Below are 19,487 nucleotides of genomic sequence, written 5' to 3'. Positions count from 1 at the left end.
TTTTGGGCCCAGTGGTGTGGGTTTCTGCCAAATGGGAGTTGTTTATCAAACTCCAGTGGGATGGGGTATTCTTGTTTTGGAGTTTTGTCAGTGACAGAGCTGTAAGTGGAAAAGTCCCCGGCATGGGGGCAGGTGGAGATGCCTGTGCCTTAAAGCACCTCTTCAGGCACAGCACAGCCCATTCTCAGTGCTCCTTCCCAATGTATGAAACTGCAGCACAGTTTTATCTGTGTATCAGGCTTGCAGAGGCAGCCAAAATACTCTGGAGTTTGCAAACCTCATCATGTTTTGTAAAATTCAGCTGTCAGATGAGAAGAGTTCTGTCTCTCCGAGTCAACAAGGCACAGTTTTGAATATCCAGGAAAAATCCCAAGGAAGGAAGGTATTTACCCTGCTCTCTATATGTTAAATGTGCCTTATGGCTCTGTAGGTGCCTGTGGTGAGATGTGCTGGCTGTCTTGCCCTATCTCAGCACTCCTGGGCACCCTGATGGAGTTGTGGGGATGTTTGCTGAGGGTCTGATGTGCTTAGCATCAGGATCTGTTGAAACATAAATCAGATTAGAGGGGGAGCAAGGGGCTGTAAGTGATATGTCCAGCTGTGGTCTGACTCTGCCTGGACAGGCTGCCCACACACAGCCACGGGCAGAGTTGATGGATGTTGGCTCACGAGCACGTGGCAGGCACGTGACATTGACCCTGACCTTGCAGGGCAGAGACCCTTTGCAGAAGATGTCATTGAATTAGGGCAGAAGCAGGTGGCCTTTCTGTCACTTACACAGCAGAGATGCCACCTCTCTCCTGCAGCTTTTTTATCCAATAAATATTTATTTCTGTCCACAAAGCAAGCAAAACCAGGTTTCCCCTGCTTTTCCCTTTGTTGCCACCACTCTGTGGCTTTCGAAAGTGCTCTTGCTTGCTGGATTTGGGACATTGTAGTTTTCAAATGTCTCAAGGCTATTGAGCACCAAGGGATGAAAGATGACCTTTCCCTTGGGGATGCTCATCCCAGAGCACCACGTCCTTTGCTGAGGCATACAAGGCTCCAAGTGCTGTCTCTCTTTTGTACCTGCAATTGTGTGAGGGGCGGGAGGGCGGGTGCTGCCCTGGCCACAGCAGCAGAGCAGCAGGAGAGGGAGCTGCTTTATGAGATTCTTTGAGCCCTGCCTGTGACACCAGCTAGCTTCTGCTCATTTCCAAGGTGTCTTCACAGAGTGCAAAGAAATTCTGTATAGAGAGATAAAATGGTCAGATGTCCTGCACTCTTGACTGAAACATAGCTTCAGTACAGAGCTAACAAAAAGCTGTGCAGTGTGATGGATAGCTATGATACATGAAATGTGACAGGTTTCTTTGGCAATAACATTAGAAATCCTTGGTTTATTGGTATGAAACAAAAGAAAAGAATATAAATCCATCTATTGCAGAGTTTTCCAACAAAAAAGTCAGTAGAGCTTTTGCCATATGTGCTATTTCTACATAATTGACACTTCCTTTCCCAGAAGCTTTTGTGTCTTGGTCTTCATTCTGTGCCCAGAATCTGTGTGGAAATCTCATCAGATGTTGCATCAAAGTTACTCAGCAGTAGAGGAACAGCAAGGTTAAAAAAGGGAAAAGTAACAATGGTTTGATAACTTTGCATAGGGGAAGCTGCTAATTTGTGGTAGATCAATTATCAAAGCATCAGGAATGGGGATGCTCCACCTCAGTTTGCTAAAAGCCAGCCAGTGTCCAGGCTCATCATGTTTGTCTCTCTCTGAACCATTTAGATTCCTTCTCTTAAAGGACATTTTTCCAAATGACACTGTTTAACTAATGCAGAATTCCTATGTCTGAAGGACAGTCTGTGATCCAGTCCATTGACTCCTGATTTCATTTAAACTGCAATTCATTATTTTGTTCCTGTGCTCATTCAAGAACCCATTGTTCATTACTCTTTCATCACTCTATGATTGGAACAATTTGTATCTGTCGTTCTTACATTGGCCAGATAATGAAATAATAATTTGTGCATCTACACTTTGTTTTACATTTATTTTTCACAGTGTAATTCACTTTGTAGGGTCATTTTATCATTCTGGAACAAACTGTGATTGTGTTTAAGCATTTGCTAGTTGGTAACAGTCTGCAACTGCCAACATCAGGAAGTATGTTGGGATACTGCTGTCCACAGACAACAGTGGTAAAATTATTGCTGATCCTCCAGCTAACAAAACCAGCCCACCTTTTAGGAGGAAGCATTCTGATGTCCAGAGTACACTGGGTTTACTGAGCCGAGTCCTGCACTCTTTCCCAGGGTTTGGGTCAGCCTTTCAGGGAGAGATAATAATAAGGGGTAAGATTACCTTAATAAAATTGAAACTAGATGATAATGCACCCAGAGCACAATTATGGTGCTATTCAAATGAGCTCCCATACTCAAGGAGGTCAGCAAGGTTATGATTTCTAGAGGGGTCAAGAGATTACGAGAATAAACTAATTATTCTGACATCAAATAGATAGAAAGGTGATTGCTGATTGGTTAATTCATTTTTCTTCTGTGAATCTATTTCTGTTCAATTAATTAAAATGACACATATGTTATACTCTCCAAATATCACCCACATTATTATGTAAAGGTTGAGTTAGTCATTACATTGGAAAAGGTCAGGGCTTGAATTTAATGCTGGAGGGAGATACTTTCTTCCATTTACTCATCATCATTACCATCCAGTTCCTGCTTGGCTGTGCTTTTCTATGAACTTCCTTATCCTAGGAATGACTCCCATTTCAAGCTTCTTGGAAAGGTGATGGTCTTGGTGCTTCTGCTTAATGGGTGTATGGGGTTGGGTCTTCAAGGGACTCTTCTGTCTTCATGGGCTCTTCCTGCAGGGAAAACCAAATCTTCTACAACTGGAGGTCAGATGGATATTTACAGGCCTTGTAAAACAGCCACAGAATATTCCAGGTTACTAACACATAAATAGTTTAAACATTTGTTTATGTTGTTTGCAACAGGAGTGACTGAGGGGACATGTGGCCATAGGATTTGCCAGAGTCTGTAAACGTAAATCTGTGGTCGCATTTATAATTTTAATGCCTTATGTGATACATTTGACTCTAATTTTAATGGTCTAGAAATACTTTTTTCTTGGTTAGTTATGCTTCATTAACTGGTGTTTAGTTAACGTGCGTGTAGACTGTATCAGCCCTTTTCATAGAACAAGGTGGGGAAGAAATGCTCTAAGACACAAGCTGGCATCAGATTTATCTGGAGAGAGAAAATATCTGCAGAAACAAACTGTGGCAGGATGTTAAAAAATCACCTGCTTCTTAGGGGAGATACAACTGGGTAACGATCCATGGAAACATGAACATTTCGGATTCTGTATCTTCCATTCAAATTTATGAGCAGCTGTCAGGGCGCTGGTGCCGCTCGCTCCACGAGGGGGATTGCTCTTTGCCAAACCATAATGAGCAGATTATGGGTGGCACTAGAAAAAGTATGGGACTTTTCTGAGAAATTGCAGTGCATCATATTAACTTCTCTCTGATGTTAGCAATTCCCCGTCATATTGTATTACCAATCACTGTCACTAATATACCATGAAATTCAGATGTATAATGTAGTGTACAACTCAACCTCTCATTTCAAAGGTTTGTTACCCATAATCCTGCACGAGTCATTAGCAATGTCACTGAACAGAGTAAAACTCATTCACTTACAGGGTTTCCCCTGCTGGCAAATAACTGACATATTACACGTGGGCACAATGCTTGATTCTCCAGAGAGTTTTGATTGTGGCTTCGTGGAATGTGGGCCTCTTTAATGGGCAATCAGGCCTCCACTATCCCCAGTCTACAGGCCCTGCTGGATGGCTGAGCAGCTGGGTACTCTCATAAAGCACCTATTTGCTTTTCTTTAAATTATTTATCTATTGAAATGTTGTTTATGGTATTTTAAAGGCACTATCATGCTAAAAGGTAAAAATATACACTCACCAAAAATGAAAGAACTGAAGGGTGGGGTTAAAATTTGGGAAAGAACTTTGATTTTTAGTAGGCTTGGTCTCGCTTGCAAAATGTTTGTGGACCAAGTTTGGGGATGAGGGTGAGCCAGCAGCACAGGGCCAGGAGCAAAGCCCAGCACCATCCATCTAGAAATGAGGCACAGATGAAACCCAGCTGTCACTGGAAAAGCTCTCAGTTTTAATTGCAGAGAGAATCTCTCAAGGCAGGCTCAGCAGAAGGTTTCACAAGGAAAGAGACTGCCTCATCTTCCAAGGAGAAAAGGGATGACTTTAAGGAGCCTCAATTTACTTGTTGGGTTGTGATGTTCCACAGGTGGTTTTATTGACCTTCACCATGGGGATGTTGGGTGAGTTTTTCTATTTGGGGAGGTCATCTTGAGCTGTGATGCTGTTACCCTGAGTGAGGTGCCCCTTTCAGGCATGCATTTGCAGTTTTGACAGCAAACCATGGGCTACAGGACAGGGCTGTGGTTGACACTGAGCTGCAGATAATAATTTTGAGAGTGTACTTTTGTGGTAAATTTTCACTTACCTTCCATTTCCTCATTTTGCTCATGTGAAAGTTAAATGGGATGGTGTCACAAGCCTTCCTGAGCCAAGATGTATCACATCTACCGCTCCCCTTTGCCTCTGTGCTAATTATCTTGACAAACTGGTTTGCTGTGATTTACTTGGAAATTCTGCTGGTCGCTTCCCACCCTCTTATTGTCAGACTGCACACATAAAGCTTGGCTGTTTTACCTGGTCTTTTTGCAGGCAATGGTTTGTCCAGAGGGTCTGTGCCTCCTGCAGTCATGGGGCATCGTCCTCCACAGAAATTCGGAGAATGGTGTTCCTGGTGAACTTCAGAGCCTGCTGCTCTCCCAGCAGAGCAGGTGGGTTGGCAGGTTGGAGCTGACAGTGGAGGAGACTGTGCTCTGGGACTGCAGCCTGTGTCTGCTGAACGCCAAGGTCATGCTTCCTTCTGGTTCACCTTGTACCACAGCCCAGATAAAATATCTGGAAATGTCACCCCCTTCCTGACCTCTAGATTAGAAACACATTAATAGGTTGCCTATTTGTTCAGTTTCTTGTTTAAATTAAGTCATTCTTTTTACACATTTTATTTTTAGTAACGTGTAACATTTCTCTTGTATGTTTTTTTTTTTTTTTTTCACCATTCTTGCATCAAGACCAAGGTCAGGTCAAAAGCTTTTTTGGCTTGGAGGTCATTCTGTTCAAGAAGGCACTCTGACACGTTGATGCTGCAGCATTTGAGGCTTTTACAGAGAAAACACACAATTAAATGGATGGTGAAATAGGTGAAATGCAGGTGAAATATGCTGCAGGGCTGTAAGATCACCTATCAAGGCATGGCTGAAATTTCTTAATTTTGCCTGAGCTGGGCTATGTGGAGGTGAGGCTGCAGCTCTAATTCCAGCTCTCACAGCTAACAAGGTGCTTTGTGGATTCTCCCAGCAATGGTGTGACAGGCCCTGTGGTTCCTGTATTGTCAGTTCAAGTACTTACTCTGCCATTCCCAATTTATTTCATGTAGTCTCTGCAATCTCCACGTTTTCTAATGTCACAATGGTGATGAATCTATTTCTGTTCCTGAAAGGATGCAAAAGAGGGGCATTAGAGCCAGGGCAGCTCTGTTAAATACCTTGTTGTCAGGACATATCAGAACTCCAATCTGGTTTTTAAACACAACTTGCTAAAAAATCTGTTTAAGGGAGTACACAATTATTAGGAGTGATGCTTGTGACAGTAACACATGACATTTTAGATGTTCCTCTCAATGACTTGGCTGAGTGGTGGTTTATGACCTGATTTGCACACCTATAGTTTTGTCTGTACAATAACCAGGTGTAAAACTGAGGTTTTTAGTTTTGCTTGTACAATAACCAGGTAGCCAGACTCAAAGTGCAATTAAAAATGAGATCCAAGCTGTTACCAGTTTAAATCAGTATAAAGACATACCAACCTGGGAATGATAAACCATCAGTGACACTATCAGTAACTTACAGTAAATTAACTTTTGCAGCTTGGCCTGGGCTGAATGTCACAGAGCAGGAACATCAAAGGCTGTGAGTGCACGTCTGGGTGCTGTGTGATATGGAGGGATAGCCAGAAATTTTCAGCAAAACAATTTCTCATCAGAAAATATTAGTTTATCTGGCCCACAACTTTTGGCAGGGAATTTGAGCTCCAGCAAAGGTTAAGGCATTTACCAGCCATGTTTGTTATCTAAACCTGAATTTCTGAGGCTCTGTGTGAGTGCTCAGATTTCTGAGACCCAGGCTGCACTGGCTGACTCTCTCTCAATCCCCTATTCTTCAAAATTCAATCTTGACACTTTTGAAGTTTTGGATCTATTTCCAGCCACCTCTGCCAGTGTATCCCTGCTTGGTGTTTAAATGGCAGGTGAAATAGCAAAGAAGCCTTCCCTTCAAATCCCAGTTCAGCTCAGCACTTCTGTATATTTGAGAATTTGCATAAAAACATCAAGTCTCTCCTGCAGTTTCTAAATTGGGCTTTAGGAGAAAATGATTTTCAAGAACCTGGGAGTGGAATGGAGGGATTCTGCAAGCCTACATACATCTCACATCTACATGCCTGCCTTTTTTTGCTAACATTTTTCAACCCAAAAGTCCAAAGTACCTCAGAGATGTTCAGGTAAGCCAGATGTTTTGTCCACATGCAGGAGCTGTGGGGTCCAGGAGAATGTAGAACATGAACCATGCCTAATTTTTAATCATTAATATGAGTCAAGTTGGGGTTCTGGTCTTGCTCTTTCATCTAACAAATCTTTCTTCTCTGAAGTTGTGCTGGGCCTGGTAAATATATGAGAGGCCACAAGAGCTTCCTTTGGAGCTTGAAGACCAGCAAGGCAAGGGATGCTTTGGCTGAGTGCACGGAGGTTATGCAGAAAAGAGTGAACTCAGCTGCAGCTGGGGACCTCACCAGCACAAACCAGTGAGCTGTTCCTTCTCCCATCGTGTTGTTCCACTGTGGCACTCATTACTCTGGGAGGCTGAGGTGGCCAAATGGTGCTTAAATGGTGCAAGAAACAATTAGATGAATTCATGGCAGAGAGATGCAGCAAGGGCTGTTACACGCCAGGGGACTTCAGAAAGTCTCTAAGCCCAGATTACTGGGGCCCATCAAAGCACCCCAGGCAATTACTGTGAGTTTATCCTGCTCCTAAGCTTTTCTGCAGACATACACAACTATTTGGTCTTAGAGACAGGGTGCTGGGCTAGAGGGACTGGTGATCAGAGCCAGCCTGACCATTCTGATAAAGCAGAAGGAGATGGCTTTAGACAACTCTTGAAGATGTGATGTCTGTAAGATCTCTTGGGTAAGCGATGTGAGCTCTCAGTGTGTCTGAGAGCTGTTTCTGCTATAAAGAACCTCAGCTCTCCGTTAGGAGACAATTCTGAGGAGGCTGGCAGTCATTCCTGTATCCTGCTGGAGAGCATTGTGTCTGTGCTGGGCTCTGTATTGGCTCACATTAATAAGGAGAAGAGGGTAGAAAGATATAAAAAAGCAGCAGAGGATTATTTAGCAATTCCAGTGTCACCAGGATCTGATCCCAGTAGTTCAACATAATCACCGAAAGAGGAGAAAATCGAGGAGATTTCACTGGAACTGAGCAAGAGCTTGACAGCTGGCAAATGCTAATGTAAGTAGGCAACTGGGAGTGTGGGGTGGAGGGAGGGTGTGTCGTTTAGCATCGCTTACAGAAGTGCCATTTAAGTCTGAAGAGAGCCTGTAGAAAACATGTTCCTTTCTGCTCAGCTCCCCTGCCCTGTCACACGTGTCTGCCTGCTCAGTCCTGCTGTGCCAGTGGGCACTCTGGTGCTTGTGGAGGTCACCTCATGCAAAGCATCTCCAAAGCAGCCTGGGTTCACCCAGGCCAAGGAAACCTGCCTCCTCCGTGGCTGGCTGGAGTGTCAGCACAGAGGCTTAACCTGAGTGGGAGCATCATCCTGCTTTTGCTGATCCACTGGTTTCTGTCCCAGGGATGGGGATGTGGAGGAGAACCAGTGGTGATGCAGGCTGGCACAGAGCAAAGCTGGGTGTGCAGCCTTAACACACCAGCATGTTTTTCTCCTGTGAATTGCTGCTCAAATAGTCAATTTATTCCAGGGGAGTAAAGGCTGGTAACAGCTCTGTGTGGCTGTTGTGTTTTTTCTACTGGCAAAGTTCCCTGGTTCTAACCAGTCATTGGTTTCTCTGGACATTCACCATCCAATTTCACTTGTGTCTACTGCCCCTCTGGGCTTCTGGCAGGACATCGTCACCAAATGAAGCCAAATCTCTTTTTGGATAGTGGCAAATGTGGCCATTTTTGTTTTATTAGAGGTATAATTCTCACATGAACATCAAACTCAAAGCAATGTTCTTGCAGCAGCAAGTCAAGCATCCATGCTGGTCTGTAGATGAGGTCTCCCTCAGCTCAGTCCATGAGTGCCTCAGGGTGGAGTGCACAGTATCCATCCAGCAATATCCTCTTCTGCACCTAGGAGCATTTCTCTGGCTATTCTTCCTTCCTGTACAATTAACTATTTACCACTTGAAAGCTCAGAAAATTTGATTGCACTTCAGCAAGGGTCTGTGAGCACCTTCCAGAACCCGATTTTCCAAAATCGCTCCTTGGCCTCCATTTCCACCAGTATTCTCCAGAACAGTTGGACCATGTTTCATTGTAATGTCAAAATTGTACTTTTCTTTATCTAAATAATAATTTTGTTGTCTGAGGATGAGTTTTTTTTTGATTTAGAGCTGCTGCTTTGGTATTTCCTCTCATGTTAAATATCCATGCTGGACTCTGCTTTCCTAGAGGAATAGAAAAAATAGTGAAGGTTGCAACTGCAAACCACATTCCTTTCTCATTTCCTGAATGGCATTGGGCTATTCAGAGTTTCAGAGGTATCACAGATAGAGGTCCTATCATAGACCATATGTGCCATGGGGTGCACTCCAGTAATTCTCCATGCAGGCTTAATACTGAACAGATAAAAGTAATGGTAAAGAATCATATTTACAAGAAACTTGCTTTGTTGACTATGTTAATAATAAAGATCTGCAGGAGAGAACATGTGGGTTTCTGTAATCCAGCCTGCTTTTGTGCAGGTTACTTTTGCTTTCCTGGGAAATGTTCAGTCTTAAAGATCTTGTATTTGGATGTTTCTGCAGTTGTCCCTGAAGTGACACCCTACCAATGATAGGCTTCAGGAGCTCGTGGGTGTGTTAATTTGAATTAATTATAGCAGCTTTGACTTGCCTTTGCTATAAAATTGACTTGCTTAATTCATCCACTAGACGTTGTCACTATTAAATCCAGAAGGTTTATGAGGATAAAGGTCTTGGGATTCTGGTGACTCTCCTAAACACTTAATCAGAGTAGAGCTGAAATCAGTCAAATGTGACATCCTATGCCTGTATTTAGGTTTGATTGTCATCCATAAATCCAGGTGCATGCAAATCTCAAACACATTATTATTTGATAGTATTCTAATTTGGAAGGTATGGGGGGGTCTCTGCTCTTCTGGGGAACTGCATTAACAATGGATTTTCACTCTTTGTGTTTCCAAAACCAGCAATAAGTGGTTCTGGCAGGGAGAAGAGAGATGTATGTGATAGTTGTCACTTCACTAAGTGAGAGCCGTGATGGGGACAAATTCATCAATCAGCACGATGGCTCCAGGGGCCTGGGCTGCAGCTGGAGACCCTGGGCCTGGCAGACCCTCAGGGCAAGCAGTTATCCCGTGGCAAAGGACCAGCACCAGCTGCTTTGGTAAATTAAGATGTAGCAGCACTTTCCACAAGACTTCTGAGCACTTGGGATATCCCTGTCTTGGGCATGGGGGAATAATCTTGTGCTGAGCTTGGAGGCACTGGAGCAGCCTGGACTGGGAATGCTGGTACGCAGCTACAGAGCTCTACGTATGGTCTGACAAGGAAAAAGCTTAATCAAAGGCAACACATTTCTAAGGGTTCTTTTTTACCTTGTGTGCTGATGTTTCCCTAAGGAAAATGTTATGTTGAAATAACAGTGCTGAGCTAGCAGTCTCTGTTTGTGCCTTTTAAATCTAAAATCCAGAGGGGATGGCAGTCAGTGTTCATGTGAGGAGCACATCAAGCAGGGTACAGCGACAGAAAAATAGCAATTAAAATATTACCATAAGGAAATATAATTTTAAAAGGAGAGAGAGAAAACCATGGACCCTTGTGGTTAAAGATTTACCTGGGTAGTCCAGAGAGGTTAGACCAGGAGTCCTGTGTGCTTTCCCTGGGCTATGCTGGCAGGAGTGTGCCCCTGCAGATCCACTACCCTTTGTGCTGCAATAATCACCCAGCTCTTGTACATCACTGGGAAAGGTCTCCATTCAAACCTTTCACCCATTTTTTTTTTCCTACCTGAAATAGAGCAGGAAAGAGAAATGAAATTCTGTCAGCAATTCCTGGATGAGCTGTAATGTGAGGCTTTTTACCTTTCAGTGAGAATGGGAGAATTATATACTGCCCTGTCGAGCCAGGCTCCAATATCCTGCCCACACAGGTGCATGGATAATTTCTCTTTTATATTCTTAACATTAAGACACTTCACCCCAAGATTAAGACTGCTGGTAAGTCAGCTTCATTGGTGCCTGGAACACTGCACTATGTAAGCTGAATTTTTGTACCTAATATGTGGAAGAATTTTTTTGTCTTTTCACATGTGCTTCTCTAGGGTTTTGTCTTCAATAACCTCTGAGTATGTCTGGGATGGTAATAAGGTCTGCTCCTTTTTCCTGAGGACAGCCAGGAGAGTTTCACACAGGCCATGCTGCAGTTTTGCAAAAAGCTGATTTCTTCTTCAGAGTTAAATGTTTGATGAACAAAACATGTTAATTTAAATCCAGTTGGAAATTAAATAACTCTGATGGGAGGCACAAAGTGCCATTTCAAAATACATAAGAGCAGTTTGGGGGACTTTCTACTGTATAGAAGGCACAGGGGTTTGCAAATGTGATGTGTTGCCCCACAAGCTCTCACAGGTCACTGGTGCAGCCATCTCATCCTCACAATTATCAAATGATCTATGTGGCAGGGACTGTGCATGGAAGAGATGGGCACAATCTGAACTGAACAAAAACTGGAAACAGTTTATTAAATCCTCAGGCTCTTTTGCATGTAGTAAGAAAACTAAAGTAAGAGCAAGATAACCTGTAAATGGATTAATTAGAATAACTTAGGCATAAGCTATGTTTTCCATAATAATATATGGTGTTCAGTCAATGTAGAGTTGAAGAGTTTGGCTGCATCCTGTTTTAAACAATCATAGTGGATCAGCCTGGAATTTAAGGACAAATAAGCCATGGGGAAGTAGAATCAAGAAAAAAATTTCAGTTAAGTTCACTGAAATCGAATTGACTGGGAATAGCATGGAATGATGGAATTCAGGATGGATGAGGTGGGATAAATAGGTCTCTCAGGCTGCCCTTCCTCACTAAGCTCCTCTGTGGCAGGGAGGATGCAGACCTGAAAGTATATCCAGGGATAACTTTGCAGGAAGCTGTTCCAAGTGATAGCTTTCCTTGAATCTTGCTGTATCAATTAGTAATGATTTGTGGTTAGAGTAATTCCATATTTCATTTGTTGTGTTTATTGCATAGGGCATTACCATACCGAGTAATGAACCTGGAGCAGCTGAGTGATTCAGCTGAGGGTTTGCTCACGTGATGGAGCTGCTTGGTGATCAATTATGTTTTTGTTGTTCAGGAAAATGCTAGTTTTTATGAGCATTCTTTTCTGTGTAGTTACAGTGGAAAGCAATGCGCTTTAAAATTATTGTATCCTAAGTAGTTGTAGAAGACCCAGTATTGAAAAAGTGAAGCCTAAAAGTTATGTTTCTTATGAGGTTTTACATTCATTTTAATCATATTATCCTTCCTTTTAAAGAACATCTCTGTAGTGGTCAAAACCCACAGAAACTGATATCATCTCTTCTGACTACAAGTTTACATGGTAAGTCATTAGATGCAGAATTTGCCTGTTTCTTTATGAGATTTAGCACCTGACTTTGTCTTGGCCTTAAGAACGTTTTCCACAACTCTGCACATAGGCACAATCCATTCCCTGCTCTGCTCATCCTTCAAACCTGTTAGAAATGCACATAAAAATCAGGTGCCACATATCTCAAGATCAAATCAAATAACCCCACAACCACATGAATGCAATTAAGATAAAGGTGTTCACAAACCCCCAACAGATTCCAGTCAGCCCAGCCAATCTCCTGGATGATAATTAATATGAAAGGTGGTTACTTGGCTGTAGTCCGTGTGTTTTATATAAAATTGTTGAGGTTTTTAGTTTCTGGGGTTTTTTTCTTCCAAATTACTTTTGGGTGTTTGGTGTGCATCAACTAGTTTTTTCTTGCCTTAGGAGTTTTACAATTTTGCATGTGTTTTTGGCTGTCTGTTCATGAGCTCTTGGGCAGGCACACATCCATTCCTGATGAAGATCTTGTTTTCTTTAGGCTCCCCCAGCAGCTCTACCTTTGGCTTATGGAGCTCGTGTTAATTAACCACCCTGCTGGCTGTAAGAGAAATACCCCTGCAAATCCAGGCTGATAACCCACATAAAGAAAAACAGTGCAAAGAAAAGCTTACAGATACAGTGAAGGAAAATGCAACAAAAATTTGGTTCACAGGAATGAAGCAGTGGTTTAGCTAATGACTAATTGCCAAAGGAGCTACACATATACACATAGATGAGAAAAATCAATATAGTTGATGAATCCTCATTCTATTTTACAGTCATAGATAATTCATTTCTAATGACCCTCAGTATTTATGTGTGTGAGCATCAAATAAGAGAAAGGACACTAACTGTTCCAAAAAAATCTGGTTTATTCAGAAGATCAGAATGCCTATTTCTTATTGTTGGGGCTTTCTGAACTCTTGGAAGTGTAAGAGAATTTAAGAGAAAAATTGAATACACAGTTGAATTGCAAAAAGAAATACTATTTTATGTATTAAAAAGTGCTTCTAATGATATCTATTTTCATAATAGTGTTTTGTGAAATGAATGGATTGGACAAAAGCACTGGTAAATTGCCTGAAACAAAACTGCCTGACACTCAAATAGCTGCTAATGGTAGGTAGCTCCTTGACTTCTTCTTATATTTCTTTCTTGCATTTAATCCTTCTCAGATCATTATGCAAAAGGACACTGCTTTGCTTAAAGGGTTATCAATGTCACCAGGCACTGGAAAAGATATGGGGACAATTTAGCCACCTTTTTGCAGATGGGATTCACGTGTCCTTTTGAGAGTAAACAGTCTCACTGAGGTTGGAAACCTTCAGAGAGGATCCCTGAAAAGGCTTTTCCACTACTTCATTGTGGTGAATCTCCCTGGGGGGGGGGGTTGATCAGCAGTGACCCCATCACTAACCATGCCGGAAATTTTCCATTTTAACTCCTAATTTTGCAACTTTTCCAGGGAAATTGTATTTACAGAGCGGGAGTTAAAATCTCCCTTAATCTTAACGGTATCTTTTGGCTCTGCTGCCCCAATCTCTCCTTGTCTCCATCGGGTGTTTCTATAGCAACTCCCCAGGGAGTTTTCCTGTTATCTGGGTGAAGTTAACTGGAAACAAGTAAATATACTTGAGATGAAGTGGTGTTGGGGAAGACTGATGAGGCCTTCAGAGCATGATCTGAAAAAAAAGTCGAACTATTTGCAGAACCTTCCTCACTGTAAGAAGCTTGAAGCTCCTGCAGTCAAAGATTTTGCCTAAAGTACACTTGTCCTCTGTTGTGCCAGCACAGTCCCAGGTACAGGAAAATTTTTCTGCATTAATAAGAAAACATATGGAGCTCAAACTGGCCAAGCCTAGAGGTGCCTTGCTGGGGAATGGGATTTTCACAGGCAGTTTGAGAAGATCGATTGTCCCTGTTCCAACCAAATTATAATAAACCTGGTGTCATATCTCATTAGCAGGCATTTCTGTGTGGTTTCATACTCTGTGGGTGAGATCCATCTCCCAGCTCATCCAGGGCTTGCCAGGGTGAAACAACACCTTTACCACCATCCATCAGCAGCATGGGGATCCAGACCCAGCACCGCTGATCAGAGGAGGTGGAGGATGGGCCTGGCTAAAGGGATGCTCTCAGGGGAAAGAGATCCTTTCTGCAGCTTTCTGTAAGGAGCTTGGTAGCTGTTGTGGCAGCTTTTCTTCTGAATGAATAACCCAGATTACACCGAGTCAGAAGGTTTGTGTCCCAGTTGAAAGCCCACTCGCTTCACTCCACCTCCTGCTTCCAGGCTGTGGACCAGATTTCTCCAGGCTGGTGTTGTAGCTGATATTAATGGGCTTTTCCTTTGCATTTTAGACAACCGTAGACCAAGCTGTTGGCAGGCCAGCAGCTATTTGAGAGCTGCCAGACCTTTGTTAGACAGTGAGCATCTCTCTTTGAGCTTGATGAGTGTTCCTGTGGGCAGCTGTGACCTCCTGCTGCTGTCAACCCAGGGAATGGAAAACCTGCCTCCTGTGCAGCCTGAGCTGCAGATACCAGCCAGCTCCTTTCCCTGCTTTAATTTTTTGGATACCAGCCGTGTGTTGCTTATCATTGGTTCTGATCCCTAAAGCCGAGGTGCTGATTCTTATCTGCAGCTTCAGCTGGGCTTAAATCTTTATCTTCACTCAGTGAGTCTGAGCGCTGAGTGTGCAGAGACATTATTAGATTATTAAATCAATGACACTCAGGTTATTAGTCACACTCATCCGCATTACCTGACACTGTAATGACGTTCTATTTTTACTTCCAGCCTGCTAATGTCCCAGAGGTACTGAAATTATGACCAGAAAATTAATTTCTATACATTTGAACAAGAAATAGAAGTATCGGAAATAATCCCACACCAACAGCATAAATCCTAATGGAATTGTTCAGAAAAGCAACAGGGAGAGGGAGAGGGTGGAGAATGGTGTCTGACATGAAGCCTTCCCTCTGTGCTGCCATGCCAAACTCTTATGGGTATGATGGTTGCTAGTAACTGGGCCAGACTATTTTAGCTTGCAATTCATTTGGGGCAATTAGGACTTCTGAGCTGGCATTAGTGATTTTCCTCACTCAGCCAACACTTTCTTGCAGAATCCCTCCACCAGGATGATGCAATAGGCTTGTTTTTCAGGCGTGAAATCAAACCCTGTAAACAGAAAAAGGCCAGCACATGGCAAGATGTTGTTTACATTTTCAAAAATGACTCCTTAATCTCAAGCAAATTATCATTCCAGTCCCCAGGCTGAGCTAAGAAGTGAGGTCCAATCTGATGACTCCTGAAGATTGAATTTGATGTTATTTCTGCTTTGCATGACTAACCATCTGCAAGCTGGGAGGAATTTGTTATGGTGGAAAAATACCATGGGAAATGCTCGAAGTCCAGCCACGCCCTTGCACAGCAGAGCAGCACTGGCCTCTTCTCGCCCCAGAGAGATGCAGAATTGTGGCTCTGAGGGCTCTGCTCCTCACTTTGAACCCCTGAGTGGGAGCTGCAGGGGGCTGTGGCTGGGGGGTGTTCCAGGGTGGCTGGGCAGGGTGCTGCTATGGGGACAGATGCCCGAAGGCAGGGGGTGGCTGGAAGAGGCAAGCTCTGCGGGGGTACCGCAGCGCGCAGCCAGCTCTCAGCCGGCTGGGACAGCTTCTCTGGGGAAAACAGTGGGGAGCAGATGGTGAAACACCCCACAAGGGAGAGCCGTTCACACCCTTTCCCCATGCCGCCCACAGCCCCAGATACATCCACGTTCCCCGAGCTTATTGATTACCAGGCACAAATCTCCATATTGCTTAATTATAACTTGGTTTTAATGCACGTCTTCACGCTGTATTTATTTCATGTTGGCAATTAATTCCAAAGTGCTCGCTGTGCCAGAAGTGGTGAGCAGGGTAACTTTCTGAGATCTTCTGCTGAGCAATTGCCACTTTAAAATGGAGAAATGCATGCAAGTATGGGTGTGGGAGTAAGTATTGGTGGTACCTGCTAAATGCATGTTGCAGGATGCTTTTGAGAGCAATGTTTGTAGTAGAATTATAATGAGCTGAGTTGTTTAGGTGTAATTAAAAGATGGGAGTGAGAACTTGCATGGAAATCCTTTTCTCTAAGCTTTGGGAAGCCTGCTAATAATATATAAACATTTAGCAGCTCAGCTGGAGTATGGTGTGCTCTTTGGTTAAACATTAAAGGGGCATTGTTGAGTGTTTTTAATTAATTAGCTATGTTTTAAATCAAATCGATTTGGAGGAGTTAGGCTCAAAATTAATGTTGTTTTCACCTGGTGGGGAATGTCCTTTAAATTATGAACATCTTAAAGACAATGAAAATTAAAAATGCCTTTAAGAAATCCCATCCACATGGTTCCCTTTTCTCAGAGAATGGCCAGTATTCTGATGTTCTGGCATTACTGTCATTGCTAGAAAAGTAAAATTAGAGCCTTTTAGGCTCTGTCTGCTACAACCAACACTTACACATCTCCTAGATGTGCAACACCCATGTCAAACCTGGCATGTAGAATCTTGAATATACTGTTTTCCTTTTTTATTAAGACTTATCATGGTGCAACTTTCACTACCAGGTAAGGAAGGTGGGCAAGAAAGTCGGTTTAATATGTTTGCTGAACACAAGTGGGATGTGGATACTGTACACTCAGCCTCTGGTATCTGTGAGATTCCTGCCCAGTTTTAGCCACTTTGAGTAGTGGGACAGAGATCTCAAGGTTTGTAGAATTCCTACAGGTGTTGTGAAAATTCACAGATAGGACAGGGAGAGTCCAAAAGAGTGTCTGCACTGAAGGGAGATGGAGCAGAGTGAAATCCAAGGGAGAGGTGATAGAGGCAATCCAGTTCTGTGGTTTGTGGGGGAAAGGGGTTTCTATTCTTCTTATTGCTGCTTAGGTGCCTTGTGTTCGATTTGGGTGGGGGGAATCAACACAAACTCCCCATGACACAATAGGCTGTAACTGCTGGAAGCTGTTATGTGCTATTATGTGAAGCCTTTACAGTCTGTTGAGTAAATAATCTACAGATTAAAGCTTTCTAAGTACACAGTGACTTGATAGGTAACCAAAGAAGCCATTACAATATGTCATGTCAATAAGAGGAGGATTAAGGTCCCTCACACTTGCTGCAGTGACAGAGTCTATCTGCTGCCAACCTCTGTGAAACAAAAGCCATCACCTTTTAAACACCCTGCAGTGCAGTTGTGCTCTGGGGCTGGGGACCAGTGATTTGGACAGGGACAGCTGCTTCTGCCCTCATTTATTGCAACCCAGGGATGCCTGAGAAAATCAGGGATGGTGTTCTGTCTCCAGCCTCCCCGGCTCACCTGCTCCTGTGCCTTGGGTGGCTGGAGCCAGGCCCATCTGCCATGGAGAAAGGAGCAAACCAGTGAGCTGGGAGTAGCTCCCAGTTCTCTTTATGTAAATAAAGCAGTGTTTTCTTTCTGAAATCTGGGGGCAATAAGTGTGCAGAGGGCTGTGCTATGAGGCAGCAGGACAGGAGGATGTAAAGCCCTGTCAGCCCATGCAGGGGGAGGAATCAGGGTGCTGGGTGGGAAGCCAAGGGTTTTTCCTAAGGCCAGAGAGATTTCTGCCTTTCTCCCTTGGACATCTGCCCACCTACTCACCACCCTCACCACCCAAATCTCCTCTCTCTTTCACTGCTCCCAGCTCAGAGCTTCCCCAGTCCCAAGGGCACCCCGGTTCCTTGGGGACCCTTCCTGAATCTCCTTCTTTTGCAGGGACCTCCTGGCTAGGGCACATCCAGCATCCTGCCTCCCCCCGCAGCATTTAATTACTCCAGGTTTCCAGTCGCTCTGGTGAGTTTAATATGAGCTATGTAAATTCCTCCCAAGAATGATAGGATTTTGACAGCCTGATTTGCCTCGCAGGCATCCTCAAACCAGCTCATTTTCTCTTCTCTGGAATTTTTGAGTGGTCGGGTGGCATTTGATTATCATTGGCTGGCATATCTGAGCTCTGGGGTTGAGCATAAAGATATTTTAAATTTAATAGGTTTAAGATGTCATTATTTCCATGCTGATGAATTTATACTTGTAACCAGAGAAACTTAGAGCATTTAATGAACTTATTTAGATATCATGGTGCAAGCTTTAAACCAAATCCCCAGTATAAAATTAAATCATGTTGGATAAAAACTAACACCCAGAAGCAAAAACTGAACTGGGTAAATGGACGAATTTCAAAAGACAGAATAAATACAGATATAAGGCACCTAGGGGACAGATTTACTAAGAGTTTTTGCACTATTTTCAATGGAGCTTGTAATAGCATAAAAGTATTAAATCTGATTTACTAGAAAGGATTTGTATAGTATTTCACTGCCTGTTTCCCAGTGCCATAGCCCCTTCCCATCTCTCCCAGGTCTCTAACAGGAACTCTGGACACAGCTGAGCACTCACTGGAGTAGGATCCAGCTTTGCTGAAGTGCTTGCAAGCAGCCAGAGAAGAAAATAATGCAGTCACTCAGTGATCAACAGGATTAACAATGTGATTCTCTGAAAATCAATTCTCATTCCAAACAGGTCAGTATAGAGAAGCCCTGCCAGGCTGGTTGGGAGGTGGGTGGTGAACGCTCACCTGTGGGACAGTCCTGCCCACCTGCCCCGTGCTTTAGGGCTTGGCTTTGCCAAGGCAAGTGTGGGATCTCCTTCCCAGCTTCCTCATGCCAAGGCTTTTATCAGAGCCTTTAAAATCCTACAGACTTTCAGAATTTGTGTGAAGGAAATGTCCCACCCAGAAAGGGAGAGTTCAGTTTTCACCATAGCTGGCCGTGTCATGTGGGGTGATCACTCACAGACCAGGTTTGGAAGTACCATAAGTGTCTTTTTTTTTTTTTTTTTTTTTTTTGGGGGGGGGGGGCAGACACCAATTAGAGAGACCAGGTGAGGAGGATCAGATCTTGATTTATTCCTGAGGACCCTATTTGAGATGTAAGTACTGCTGAGCTGCTCTACTACTGTCTGTTATCAAATTCAGCATCCCTTTGGAAAAACCATCCTACCACGGATATATTTCATTTTAAATGAAGAAGCTAGAGGAGAACGAGGAAACAGATTTAGATGAAATGGGAAGGAATTAAATTAAAAAGTTTAAAATAAACCAAGACAAGTGACCTTTACTATTCTACCTACAAGCAGAGATTGTCTATTTAATGCTTCCAAAAGCAGGCAAATGCACCAGAAAGCAGCCAGCAGGGCTGAAGCACAGAAGAGAATCACTGAAAGGGCTTAATGGGACTGGATTTTCACAAGATTAATCTTCTATGGACTGATTACACATAGGAAACAAGGGCTAGGAAAAATGTCCTATATCAATTTTAACAGTGTGTGGAAATTAGAATAGCAATCCTGCAGGTGCCTGTGCTGGACACTGTCAGCATATTCCAAAATGACCTGGAACAAAGAGACAAGTAGTGAGATGGTGAA

At 43.3% G+C, this 19,487-nt stretch overlaps 1 long non-coding RNA gene across 1 annotated transcript; it reads left to right on the top strand.

Annotated features, from left to right (window-relative positions):
• Window positions 1-13,062: 13,062 nt before the first annotated feature.
• Window positions 13,063-18,512, top strand: LOC128814269 (uncharacterized). Its single transcript, XR_008439330.1, has 3 exons — window positions 13,063-13,138; window positions 17,781-17,858; window positions 18,424-18,512. It is a non-coding gene; the product is annotated as an uncharacterized LOC128814269 (long non-coding RNA).
• The last annotated feature ends 975 nt before the right edge of the window (window positions 18,513-19,487 follow it).

The sequence above is a fragment of the Vidua macroura genome, chromosome 14, assembly GCF_024509145.1.
Source record: "Vidua macroura isolate BioBank_ID:100142 chromosome 14, ASM2450914v1, whole genome shotgun sequence".
Classification (NCBI taxonomy): Eukaryota; Metazoa; Chordata; class Aves; order Passeriformes; family Viduidae; genus Vidua; species Vidua macroura.
This window is presented reverse-complemented; position numbering and strand designations above follow the sequence as displayed.